A 12,424-nucleotide genomic window follows, 5' to 3' on the forward strand; every position below is an offset into this window, starting at 1 on the left:
AGGAACAACACAACACTGACATATTATCACCTTATAATGTTGATATGTTGAATGTGTTGATTGCCATTCATTTGGAGTCCAGTTTCCACCTAATTAATTCTAAGTCCAATATTCAATCTCCTTTTCGTGTAGTTTTTGTTTCTACCAACTCCTGAGAAAAGTTATAACGTGGCTCTAGGAGGGTAATGCTCCACTGTGTTCTCCAACTAGTCGATTTCTTTGTTGTCATTTCTGTAATGAGGTTTGGCTATGGTAAGATTTACCACAAATTGCACAACTCCTTCAATTTCAACCACGCTTGTTGCCTTGTTTCTGTTGCCTTGCTAACTGGCTGTGCAGGAAAATGACGTCCCCATTATTAATCCCACCCACAAAGCTCTGACTGCAAAAGTGGGTTTATCGCAGCTTTCCACTGAAAACAGCTGCCTACATTTGCTGGAAACAAGCTTGACTGTGAAACGGAATCAAAAGAGCAAAGTGACAGGCAGTGAAACCAAAACTATGAGCGCTGAGGGGAACTGGGTGATAACTGTCTGTTGATTCATGACTATGAGTGAGTGCTTTTGTTACACATTTCACCCACCATTAATATGAAAATATTGATTACTGCAGCTTTAAGTCAGAGGTGTTTAACTTATGAAAACCATGGAATTGAGAATTTTAATACGCTTTCTTTCTCAAAATGGCATTAAAAAAAAAAACCATGACATAAAGAACAGAAAACAGCACTGCTGCTTCAGTTGCTACAGTTGTGCATTCCTTATAGCAATCTTTCCTACATGCTCTTTGCGAGCTCAGCAAACACACTCTTGTTTCCTTCTAGCCTGTGTTTGTCACTGGATACGCTGCCTCGTCACAGGTCACTCTGCTATGTGTGTCTCAGTGGGAGAGCTGGGGGAGTTATGTGACCGTCGACCTCTCCTGTTACAAAACATACACTGCAGCCCGACAACCTTGCTGATTCTAAATGTCACACAGACTACAGGAGACGCTGACTCTCTCACATACATGTAAGATGTTCGGCTAATTTTCAATCCGAGCTGGCAGGCTTGTAAACAGTGAACAAAGTCTTGTCTGTGGCTGACTATAGCAGGAGTTGATTTCTTGTGGAAAGAATGTTGACTCCAATCGACCTCTATGTTGAAGTTAGTTAATAACCTCAACAATGTTTTACAGTGTAAGCAACAGTGACTCTAAATATCTCTAAAAGCTGATATACAATAAGAAAATACATATACATATTATAAGCAGTATTGTGTGTAGTCATATGCCAGTGTCATACATTTTCAAAAGCTCAACTAACTCACTGTTCTGATTCTTCCATGGTTGTTCACTGCCCTCTTCTAATTTAGTGTCGGGTTAGCTTAGAACATGAGAGATGGCTGTGGGCTTAACAGAATTTATTTGTGGTTACTACACAGTTTAAAGCCATATAGCTGTTGTAGAGTATCACCTGATGATTGGTCAGCTGATTCAAACAGGACATCAATCCTCTGTCTGAACTAAAGCAATGCTGTTATTACCACAGTGAGTGACTCAGTGATATATAAAGTGCAAGAAAATCACCCTTGATACCAACATTATATCTGACTTAAAATGACAAAAGATAAAAAGCCGTTTAAAAAGCAGAACTCAAACTTACACGTGATTCACTTGCTGCATACCCAGTAACATGAGGACATAATTTAACTGTCAAACAACCATAAAGTTGCAGATGACTGAGATGCCAAAAATCAGAACATTTCACAAATGAGGGAAATGCCTCTACTTCAGTAATTTAACAAAATGTTTTGCAGTATTGGTGCCTAGCTATTGGTAACTGCAAAATTGGGGTTCAAATTATGTGGGTGATTGGGGAGATCGGACCCCCGAGATTAAGAGTTGAACCCTGTAGGTAAATGTAAGAAGCACTAGCTAACTACCTAGCTTGTTTGATACACTTTTCTTTCTTACCTTCAGAGTTTCTGAATTTGATTGAGTCAGGTATCTACAGATGAACACTTATGTTAGCTAGTTTCTAACTTTTGTCTTAAGTTACAGTTTAGTTAACTAGTGTTAGCTGGCTGATAGGAACCCTTTCATTTCCAATGTTGGCTTTGCATTTGATTACCAATACAAAATGCCATATATTATCTAATTTTAGCAAAGAGAAATTGAGGATTAGTTGTCATAGAGATACGTTTTGACATCAATATAGAGATCACTATTTCATTTTAATAGTCTTTTTGTGGCTGTGGTGAGTTAGTTATCCAGTCTTTCCCCCTTTGTTTTCTCTCAGGAATTCAAGTTTAATTTTGAGGTACTTCTACTTCTACTACTTCTACCTTGAGTATTTCCATTTTATGTTAATTAATACTTCAACTCCACTACATTTCAGAGGGAAATATTGCACTTTCTACTCCACTACATTTATTTGGCTTTAGTTAAACAAGCAAGATACTGTAATCACTGTAAACTTGCACTGTACTGGGTTCCCTTTCACCCTGGAGAAAAAGTTGACCCCCCCTTACTGCCATTTTATAATTCGGACTCTGTGCAAAATTACAATATCATTATTTCTTCTGTGCTTAATTGCCATAGCATACTGTATATGCTACAAGAATACAATATATCTGCATAATCTTTAGATTTTGTACAGCAGTTCCAAAATTTGAAAGCTCTTGTAGTCCATGTTGTTCTTTACAAAGAAAGTCATAATTTCCAGTCACTGTATTAAGTGTCTTTACACATGCAGTTTATTGCATTTTGGAATTTTTGTCTTTCTGTTAATGCACTTAGGTACAAACTTATGTTTGTTTACATGACTATAAAAGTGGGTGTGAACTACACACCCAAAACAGAGGCAAGGCCACCACACTAGTTCATTGTGTACACACAGTCTGATCCTCTGTAAGCCTACTGTGTAATCTTAAAACATGCAGACAGTTTACTTTTGACAAGGCAAGTTTATTTTTTATTCACCTTTGAAACACATTTGCAATTCAAATTCAATACAAAACATTGAACTTCAAAATAAAATCCAAACACAGTAAAATTTAATAGAATAAATATATCTGTGACCAAAGGAATAGATGTTAGATCTCAGCTGGCCAGTGTCCCAGTAACTCTCTTAGCAGACTGAGCTGAAACTGTCTCAATACTATTTTGGAGAGTCCTGGACACTAGTCCAGTACCTGTAACATAATCATGACATCTGACATCAACATATTAAATCCCAGAGTAGATCACATTTTCAGGAGACTCCCCAGTATCCTAAACAAGTCCCACTCTGGCCTCTACAGGTCAGCTTCACTAATCCAGTTCAGTTCAGGACAGTACTCTACCGTTCTTATAGCATGAGCCACATGAATAAACCTCTAAAGCTTTCTTTCATTAAATAGAAAATTATACATGTAACAGTGAAACAAAATATATTGAACTGATTCACTGAAGACACAGAAAAAAATCCCTTATACATCATTGCTTTGTTCTTTAAAAACAAATAGAATGTATATTTTATATGTTAGGAAATCTTACACTGGGATTATTTTTCAGGAAGTTCATAAATGAACCCCACATCTTGGGTCAGGTTGATGGTTTTAGTGTGTTTTGTTTTTTTTATAAGAATACAGATATTGTATATCTGACATGTAGATAAGAAAATATAAATTTTATAAAGTAATTAAAAAATATATTTAAATACATAATAGAATATAGTTATTTAAATATAACTTTTGAGTGTTTTTTAAAACACAGAGCAACTCTTATCACACATATCTCCTACTGTTGGGAACTAGAAATACTTAACTGGGCCTCATGCAGGTCTGAAGCCTCATCTTTTTAATATCCATTTACTATAATGTGAGTGTGTTTTTATACCTCACCTTTTCATTGTCCTGCATTGACCTGCTGGAAATAAAGCAAAATGATCTAAGCACATGATGCATTGTGATCACCACTAGAGGGTAGCAAATGCACATTAGTGCAACAGCATGTCTACATACAAATGCACCAGTAAAACATGTGACTCTCCTCAGTGCTGCACAAATGCAATTTTAATGTGAACAGACACTACATTAGGTATGTGACACATACATAACTTCAGAAAAAAGGAAAGAAAATGAACAATTTTGAGGTTTGATGCTTTCTCCTGTCAAACCTACTTCTGTTTGCATTAAAGTGCAAATACATCCAGACTTCTCTAAATCACTGGAAAAAAATGGAAGCCATTTTTCACTGAGAATGAGAAGCTGCCAACTCACCAGCAACACAATATGTCACGCTTTCTGTTTGTTAAAGGTAATGCATGATATATAATAGATGTATGGTTTATAATGTGATCTATTGATTTGTATTACACTAACTGCACTATGCCTGTTTGATTGTGTAATAGTACTGTTACAGTAAGTGCTCCTGAGGAATGTAGTTTTTTTTTTATAGTCTTCCTGAAACAGGAGTTATCTTCTCTATACAGGCTGTCATTTTACAAAGGAACTGGACAAGACATGGTAAGCCACTGTCCAGAGAATAATTGCTTTCTGCAACATCTAAAACTTAAAATTGACTCACTATTCCTCAATCTTCTGTGTTTTACATATTTCACCTTCATTCTTGTGGGTAATGTTTTTTTTTTTCTTTTCCTAAAAATCCTGAACATGTGGCTTCAGAGCCAACCTAACAGGTTTGGCAAAATTCATGGAGTCATAGCCTGCTCTCTTTTGGACTGAAATAAGTGACAATATATGATGTTATTCTTCAAAGAATTATGAAAAACAGGACCTTTCATACGGAGCTGCTGCACACAGTATGTTTGATCCCACTATGTTTGAAGCTATTATTAGTTGTTTTGATTAAGTAGTTGTCCTTTTTGGCGTTGCGAGTTAATAGAAAACGTTGGTGTACAACATGCATTGTCACCATTTATGCTTCTTTTGACCATTATTTTTTGTCACTGAATTAAATTGCAGCATTTGCCGGAGAATGAAACGTTATAATTTTGAGGCTTGTTAACGAACAAATCGTTTTCATATTTTGTGCCATTTTATGATGTTTTGCGGTGCTGACAAGACAACAGCCTTTTCTAGACTGTATGAGCAAGGCACAGTGGTTAATCACACAAGACAGTAGTGTATGTGCAGAAGTGGACATAATGGCCATCAACAGACTGAAGGAAGTGTAACATGGTGATAATAAACCTCCTCTCTCCAATTCTTCTGAAATAATCCCTCCATTCAGTCAGTACCAAGCAGCAGCCTCCTCCTGCCGTCCCATGGAAGGGAAGGAGGACCAGTGCCAGTCTTGTACCTAGTTTGCAATTCTTCAATGGGCCTTTGTGGATGCTGCCATCCTTCCCTCCCGGCAGCCCATTCAGGAGTGTCACATGGCGCTCGGACTCTGCGCCCATCTCACAATGCACCCCTGTCATTTGCACCTCATTGACATTCGCTCATAGTGATGTGCATTGGGGAATGGTCGTGTTCTTCCACTAGTTTCAAAGGAAATGAAGTGCCGGGCTGGGTGGCCAAAGTGTGGCTTCCTGGAGACGGTATTCATATTTCTTAGGAGGAAGTGCTGAAATGTGTGTGTGTGTGTGTGTGTGTGTGTGTGTGTGTGTGTGTGTGTGTGTGTGTGTGTGTGTGTTGGGAGTTGGCAGTTGGCAGTGAGTTTTAGCAAATGTGTCACACCAACCTCCCACACCTTTAAACTGTCAGGTACTGTGAGAAAATGTTTGTTTGATATTAGAAATGTTGAACGCCAATAGTCTTGTGAACACCATATATTGAGGCTGAGACTGACTGAATAAATTTTACCATGGAAAAAGTTATATTTAAATGTTCCTGCTACACTTCTAGCAATGAGTGGAAACGGTTGCCTTTCATGTGAGCAATACAAGGTTGTAAAATCAAGTGGATGAAGTATAGAAGTTCTAGCCTGTCTAGACTTCCGTATGACCACCCACATCTAATTCAGTCTGATTAACTGACAAGAAGACTCCTGATCCACAACAGGAGTTCACAAGTAAGAATTGTTGATAACATGTCTGGATTTCTCTTTAACCTACCAGAGCATAATTGCACTGGAATGATATCTAGAGATCTGTGTGTGAATTAAGCTAACTGCTGTTCTCTGTTGAAAAAATCTGAGGTTAGCTTGCAGCTCTCAGCTTCTTGCCTGTTAGTGCTAATCTTGTTAAATGTGAGCTGATAAGTGATACTCAGTTTGCACGTGTATGAGTCTACATGGTTAGTCTTCCAAAGTTGACAGAATTTTTTTGATGTCAATCTAATTTAGACTCAGTAATTGAGTATAATCTAGTAGTATGGTTGAGGTAAATGTTGCCTGATAGGCCTCTTTGCACTGCAGTACACCTCAGAGATGGGAGTACCTAGAGTTGATTGTGGTTTCATAGCTTAGCTTAAACATATTATGAAAATTATTTGAAAATGAGCTGGTTGTGAAATACACTGAAAACCTTTTCTCATTATTCAAATGGGCTGCATGACACTATCACCTACAAGAGAGAATAAATGTAATGAGATGTAATACTCTAATACTGATATACTGTTTCAGATACACTGGTAAAATATTACCTGACACCTGACCTGACAGTTGAGACGAGCTGGAGTCTGAATTGCCTCTGAAACTCCATTTAGATTATTCTATATATATTGTTTATATATATATTTTGGAGTACAGGCTTATTTTGTTCAATTCCCAGAAATACATGTTTCAGAATGATGGCATTGTCTTTATTGTACAGTAATTAAGAAAATAGCTTGGGAAAAATCCGTAAAACTAACTGTGATGTCTCTCTCTCAAATTAAATCGAAGGCAACTGGATTTGTATTTGTCTGTGGAAGACGTTTCGCCTCTTATCCAAGCGGCTTCATCAGTTCTTATGTATTGGTCTCTCTAGTACATGTCCAAACATATTTAATGAGGCAGTTGGGAGATGTTGCTGCCATCCATGACTCTCTTTCCCAGCACTTATTGACCTTATTATATCACATCATCACCACATCATCATCGTCATTGAGAAAGACCAACAGCATTCAGTTCACTACAGCAGGCAGACATGAATAAACACAGCTTGCTGCTATTTCAACCATTACCCTAAAAAAATAAAGGTTTAATTTAGAACCAATTGTGGTTCCTTATGGTAAATAATTTACCTTTATCCTTTCTGTGTTTGGTGCTTGAAGTAACACATACTATTAAGCGCTTTGAACTCACATGGTTTTTAACAGTGATGTTTGATATTTAAGCCATTTTCTTTATCCTCACAACTCTCTTTAGTATCTCTTTCATTGTCGAATAAAGCAACATTTACATATTGTAACATATGGATTAATTTATGATTAATTATCATTTACTTTCAGATGCTTTATGGATCAGTTGTCAACCATTAATTAGAACTACTTTGGATTGTTAGGTTGTGAAAAACTCGTTTGGCTGGTATTTATCATTTAAATTTGAAAATAGTAGTTGTAAATATTGGTGTACCATTATTCATACTGATCAATTTCTCAATACTAAAACATTAAGTCTGCCGTTAAGTAATTACATAAGGTCACTGGTTTCTTGCTTTCTAAGAAGCTGGCATCCATTTAAGGTAAATTATCAAACTGTATTTTGTCCACTAATGAATGAAAGTGGTAGTTAAAAAGATAAAACGTCACCTTGGAGAAGGATACACACCAACCTCAATGGGTTTTTACAACCTGGCAATCCAAAATTTGTAATGATCTATAAAGCATTAGTTAAGGCCTTGTTAACCATTTCTAAAGTAGTTAGTCAGAACAACTATAACCTTAAAGGGTGTCATATAAGTGCTAACCCTTCTTTTTTCAGTAATTTCAATTAAGTGCATTTACTAAAGTGCTGTACTAAAGTACAGTTTTGAGGTACTTGTAGCCTACTTTATTTGAGTATATCAATTTTATTCTACTTTATACTTCTGCCCCACTAGATTTCAGGGAAAAATATTGTACTTTTTATTCTATTAGTATATTTTATACACAAAACATATAATCAGCAAAAAAAACATGTCTGTCATTTTCTATACCAATGTATAAACCTCAACCAGCTCGGTAAAATGCTACTGACACATTAATGCATATTAATGATATTTCAATAAGAATACAAAATATAATTCGCTGATAATACTTGCTTGATAATACCATGCCTATTCAAAATGAAACAACAAACATATAGAGATTGTACTATTACACTTTTATCATTAAGTTTATATAATTACAGTAATTAATGTAGTTAAATAACTAAAACATAGACTGTTTAAAGCACATAAATAATTTTACTAACTAACTTTGATTTTGCCCAATCCTGAAGAAATTGTGGGAGAACATAATTAGAGAAAGCAAAGATAGTAAAGAGCCTTTTGTTTTGATGTAGAATTTGTATTACTTGGCATAATACCAACAGAAACCATGTCTTAGAATATGCATTTACACTACTTGAAAATTAGACCTAAATTATGGTTGAATCTTGTCCATTCATTCAAGCATGTTAAATGTAAAATGTTTATTTTCTGTAGAAAATGTCATATATGAATCTGTTTTCTTACACAATCACAATTATATATATAATGTTAATTGTATTGAGATGGCAATGAAAATATTTAGTGTTTAAGAAATCAAATGCAATAACTTTGAAATGTCTAACACATTTCCTCATATATTCTTATTACCATACTTTAACTATACAACTAACTACATAACCTACAACATTTGACAACTATATCTCGATATTTATACTTAGTTTTTTTTGTTTGTTTGTTTTTATTTATTCATTAAATTGCAGTGTCTCTTAAATTAGTTTTTGTAAATTGTACAAATTATACTTTTATTTTGTTATTTTTGGATAGATTTTTGTTATTGTTATTTCATATTGTGAACAATGTGTTGGTACTTTATTATGGTATTTTTTTTATTTTTTATAGTCTGTTTAGGGATTTTATTTGGTTTATCCCATGGCATCACAGTTAAAGAATCAGTATTGGTTCTGACTGGAACCATTATTTTGAAAGATCATTTGCTATCAGCTACGTGACCATGTGCAGCAGCAGCACCACCCTCCTCCCTTTCCCTCCCTCTCCCTCCCTTCCCTCTCTCTAGCATCACTCCCCTTGTACACGCTGTCCTCAAAACCTCCAGCGGCATTACCCGCCTCGGCCTGTGTACGCTGAGCTTGACTGGGAGGAGGTGGGATCTAGCTACTGGTGGTCGTGGGCTTGCGGGCGTTTACGTGCGAACCGTGTAGATTGCCAACGACTGGGCATTTTTCTGGGGGGGAGAGAAATAACGACAAGAAAGCCCCGCTTGGGATCCCCTGCCTCCCTGCCAACGACACACATTCATCCACCACTGTTATCTGCCTTCTTACTTTATCGTCGTTTTCTGCCAGTGTTTCCCACTCAAACCCAGCGAGATTCCTACTAACAACGACCGCCACCATCATCAACATTACAGGCTGGGGCTGTGTGATGAGGTCGCCCTGCCGCAGGGGTTTGGATATTACGTTAAGATAAGGCGGTTTTTGTTGTCAGGGTAGTCTTGCTTTCTCGATTACTCGCTTTCGAAAGCCTCCCAGCACCCCGAGTGTGTGAAGAAATACACCGCAGGAGAACGCAGCTACTACTGGGGCTGAGGGAATCGCTGGTGAGTGGATGGTCCTTCTCTGTCTTTTTTTTAACCGTTAGCCTCTAACTGTTAGCTGATATATTGAATGCTCCGATCTTGGCAACATAACATAGATGCTGTCAAGCCCGGGCAAACGTATGATTTATAAACTCCTTGAGCCTGTGAGTCATTATATATCGTCAAAGACTTTTCAGTGGAATGTGTGAATGTGTCTGTGTTTACTTCACGGTATTTAACATTACACTCTTTTGTTAATTTGGTCCTTCTCAGGGATATCGTTTAGTAACGCTATGTCATTCGTAGCTAAGGTTAGCCGTCAACGCTGCTAGCTACCGAGCCTACGCCCAATTGTCTCCCGTCCTGTAATGATCCACAATTACCACACCAGGAATTGTTCAGTCACCACATAAAGATGCCAGCTTGCCATTGTGTAGGTAGCACTGTGTGGAATTATTTAAATCAGCTCTCACAGCGCCCAATTAACTGGTCAAAAAACCAGCTGACTCAATGATGTGCTGTCACGGTAACAATCGCACCTTTTTCGCTCATTACAGTCCTATCAGTGATTTACATAGACATGCACAGAAAGTGCAACCACTGTAGTTTAAACCTCAGCTCGCCTCACAGAGAGGACCCTTGTGAAAACGCATGGTACGGAAACAGTAGGGCTTTCTCTGTGGTTCCGTCAACACTGACAGCATTGTGTGGGTTGTAACACGCCAGAGCTATAACACGCTAATCCTTAGTGGACATAGTTGGCAGCAGTGCAGGTATGAGACTGTTTAGGTTGACTGTGTGTGCGTCCATCCAATTTGTGACGAAAACAACTATATAAGATGAGCCCTGATCATGTTCATATTTTGTTGTACAGTTAGTGTAGAAGCAGCTGTCAAGTGGAGATGATGTACAGAGCCCCCCCCCCATCATAAATTTTAATAGCATCTGTGGATGGAATATATTAAATCACACTATTAAACTACATCTTTTTCAGCCTTCTTCTACCATTCATGTGTCTAATGGTATGTTAAACAGACTGTAAAGCTGTCTTTGGCAAATTTATGCTTTCTAGTTTTTTATTGTGTTGAAAGGAGCTTGTTGACTGGTTGGAGTCATGCACTGAATAATATGGTGGACAATGGACCACACCAAAAGTTCAAATTTGATGAACTGTCTGTGCTCAGACCTCTGAGAGCAATACCATTCATGGCCCTGTACACTTGACTAGATGTCCAGAATGGGGTGTTGAATTGATTAGTGGTGTTACTGACCTTAGTGAGCTATGTAATAAAACCCACCTTAAGATGCAAGTAGTACTGCTTATGAATCATGTAATCCTGAAGCTGCCAGAGTGACTTCTTACTGTGGAAGTAGCTGTCAAGTAGTCTGTGACCCCAAATGTCCCCAAATCACTGTAATCCTTTGTAAGTATCCATAAAATTAATATGTTAAAGTTTTGAACAATTTATATTTGAACTTTTTGTATTTCCCCAAAAACATGAATAACTAATAAATACTTTAAAATGATGCATTGTATTTGATGGAACAGTAAAACAACAGTCTCAGAATTTTGTCTATAATTTTCCCTGAAAAGTTCCAACCCAGCATATATTCTGACCTGTGCACAGCTGGCCAACCACAGCGTGAAGTGGGTATCAATGTTGGGAATCGTCGCTTTTGTAGAATTACAGAAATGGTTGGACACAGCCCCCTCAGTATGACGCTGGAAAGGTGTAGATGGAGTATACTGGCCCCTGCCTTCAGTCATTCAAAACCTGTCAGTGTAGGCAGCAAACAGTCCAGGGTGTTTCTGTAACAGTAAGATGCTGGTCTTCCTCTGAATTCACTGTTCTTCTGCATTGTAAGCATTGTAAATGCTTGTTCTGATGTTTACAAGGCTTCTGGAAAGGGTCTTTAGATACTCTGAGTGTCTGCTGTGTTTCTTGACACCCAGTATTACCTAATATAAAAACACAATCCTGTGAGAGAGTGGATCATTTATACTAAGATAATCTTGCTGGTGAACTGCTTGTGAACACCCACTTATAAAACCCTCTCGTCGATGACAGTTTAGAGAATGTAATTTCATTCTGCCTGTGTGTTAATTCCAGTTGTGTAATTTTCCACGGAACAGGAAATGTGCATTACTGAACACTCATGAGGTATAGGGAGCTTACTTGGGGGCACCTGTCTTTCACATTGAGGGAAAAGGTTAGTCAAATACCACATTACATAACAGATTTTAGTGTCCTCTTAAACATGAAGAGCCTGTATAACGTTTTTCCAAATACATGTTTCACATCCTGGAAAATGCAAGCTTGATTCTTGCAGCACTTGAGAAGTGGGTGATCCAAGAGTGCTCCTTATGACTCCCTCAGACTCCTTCAGTACCTGCAGTGATCACATATATAATCAAAGTACATTATGCAGAATTAGTAAGAGTGGGAAGTTTGGGTTTTGTTATATTAAACACAATGTTGCGACGGCACCTTTCATTTTGTTACTTAAACTGTAAGATGGTTTTACATTGCGTGGCATTCTTCATGCAGCTAGAATGTGAATATAAAGGTGGTTCTAATAGGTTAATGAATCTTCGCAAACAAAATATAGATAACAGCGGATTTTCATTTTGGTGAAATTCTGCTTTCTGATTGTTAAACAAATGTTTGGATTTAGTTGGCATGCAATGTAAACATAATGAATGTAATAACATCAAGCCCATAACAAAAGTAAAGTAATTTGTGTGTTTTTGGGATGAAGATGCACATGATTTGGTTCTTTTGAAGACC

At 37.3% G+C, this 12,424-nt stretch overlaps 1 protein-coding gene across 1 annotated transcript in view; it reads left to right on the forward strand.

The window, feature by feature from the left end:
* The first annotated feature begins 9,155 nt into the window (after positions 1-9,155).
* Positions 9,156-12,424, forward strand: part of rnf24 (ring finger protein 24) — a 32,463-nt gene continuing 29,194 nt past the window's right edge. Inside the window, exon 1 of the mRNA XM_022765438.1 lies at positions 9,156-9,656. The gene's annotated coding sequence lies outside the window, so the exon portion shown is untranslated. The remainder of the gene's footprint in view (positions 9,657-12,424) is intronic.

The sequence above is a fragment of the Seriola dumerili genome, unplaced genomic scaffold (genome assembly GCF_002260705.1).
Source record: "Seriola dumerili isolate Sdu_G_001 unplaced genomic scaffold, Sdu_1.0 BDQW01000686.1, whole genome shotgun sequence".
Classification (NCBI taxonomy): Eukaryota; Metazoa; Chordata; class Actinopteri; order Carangiformes; family Carangidae; genus Seriola; species Seriola dumerili.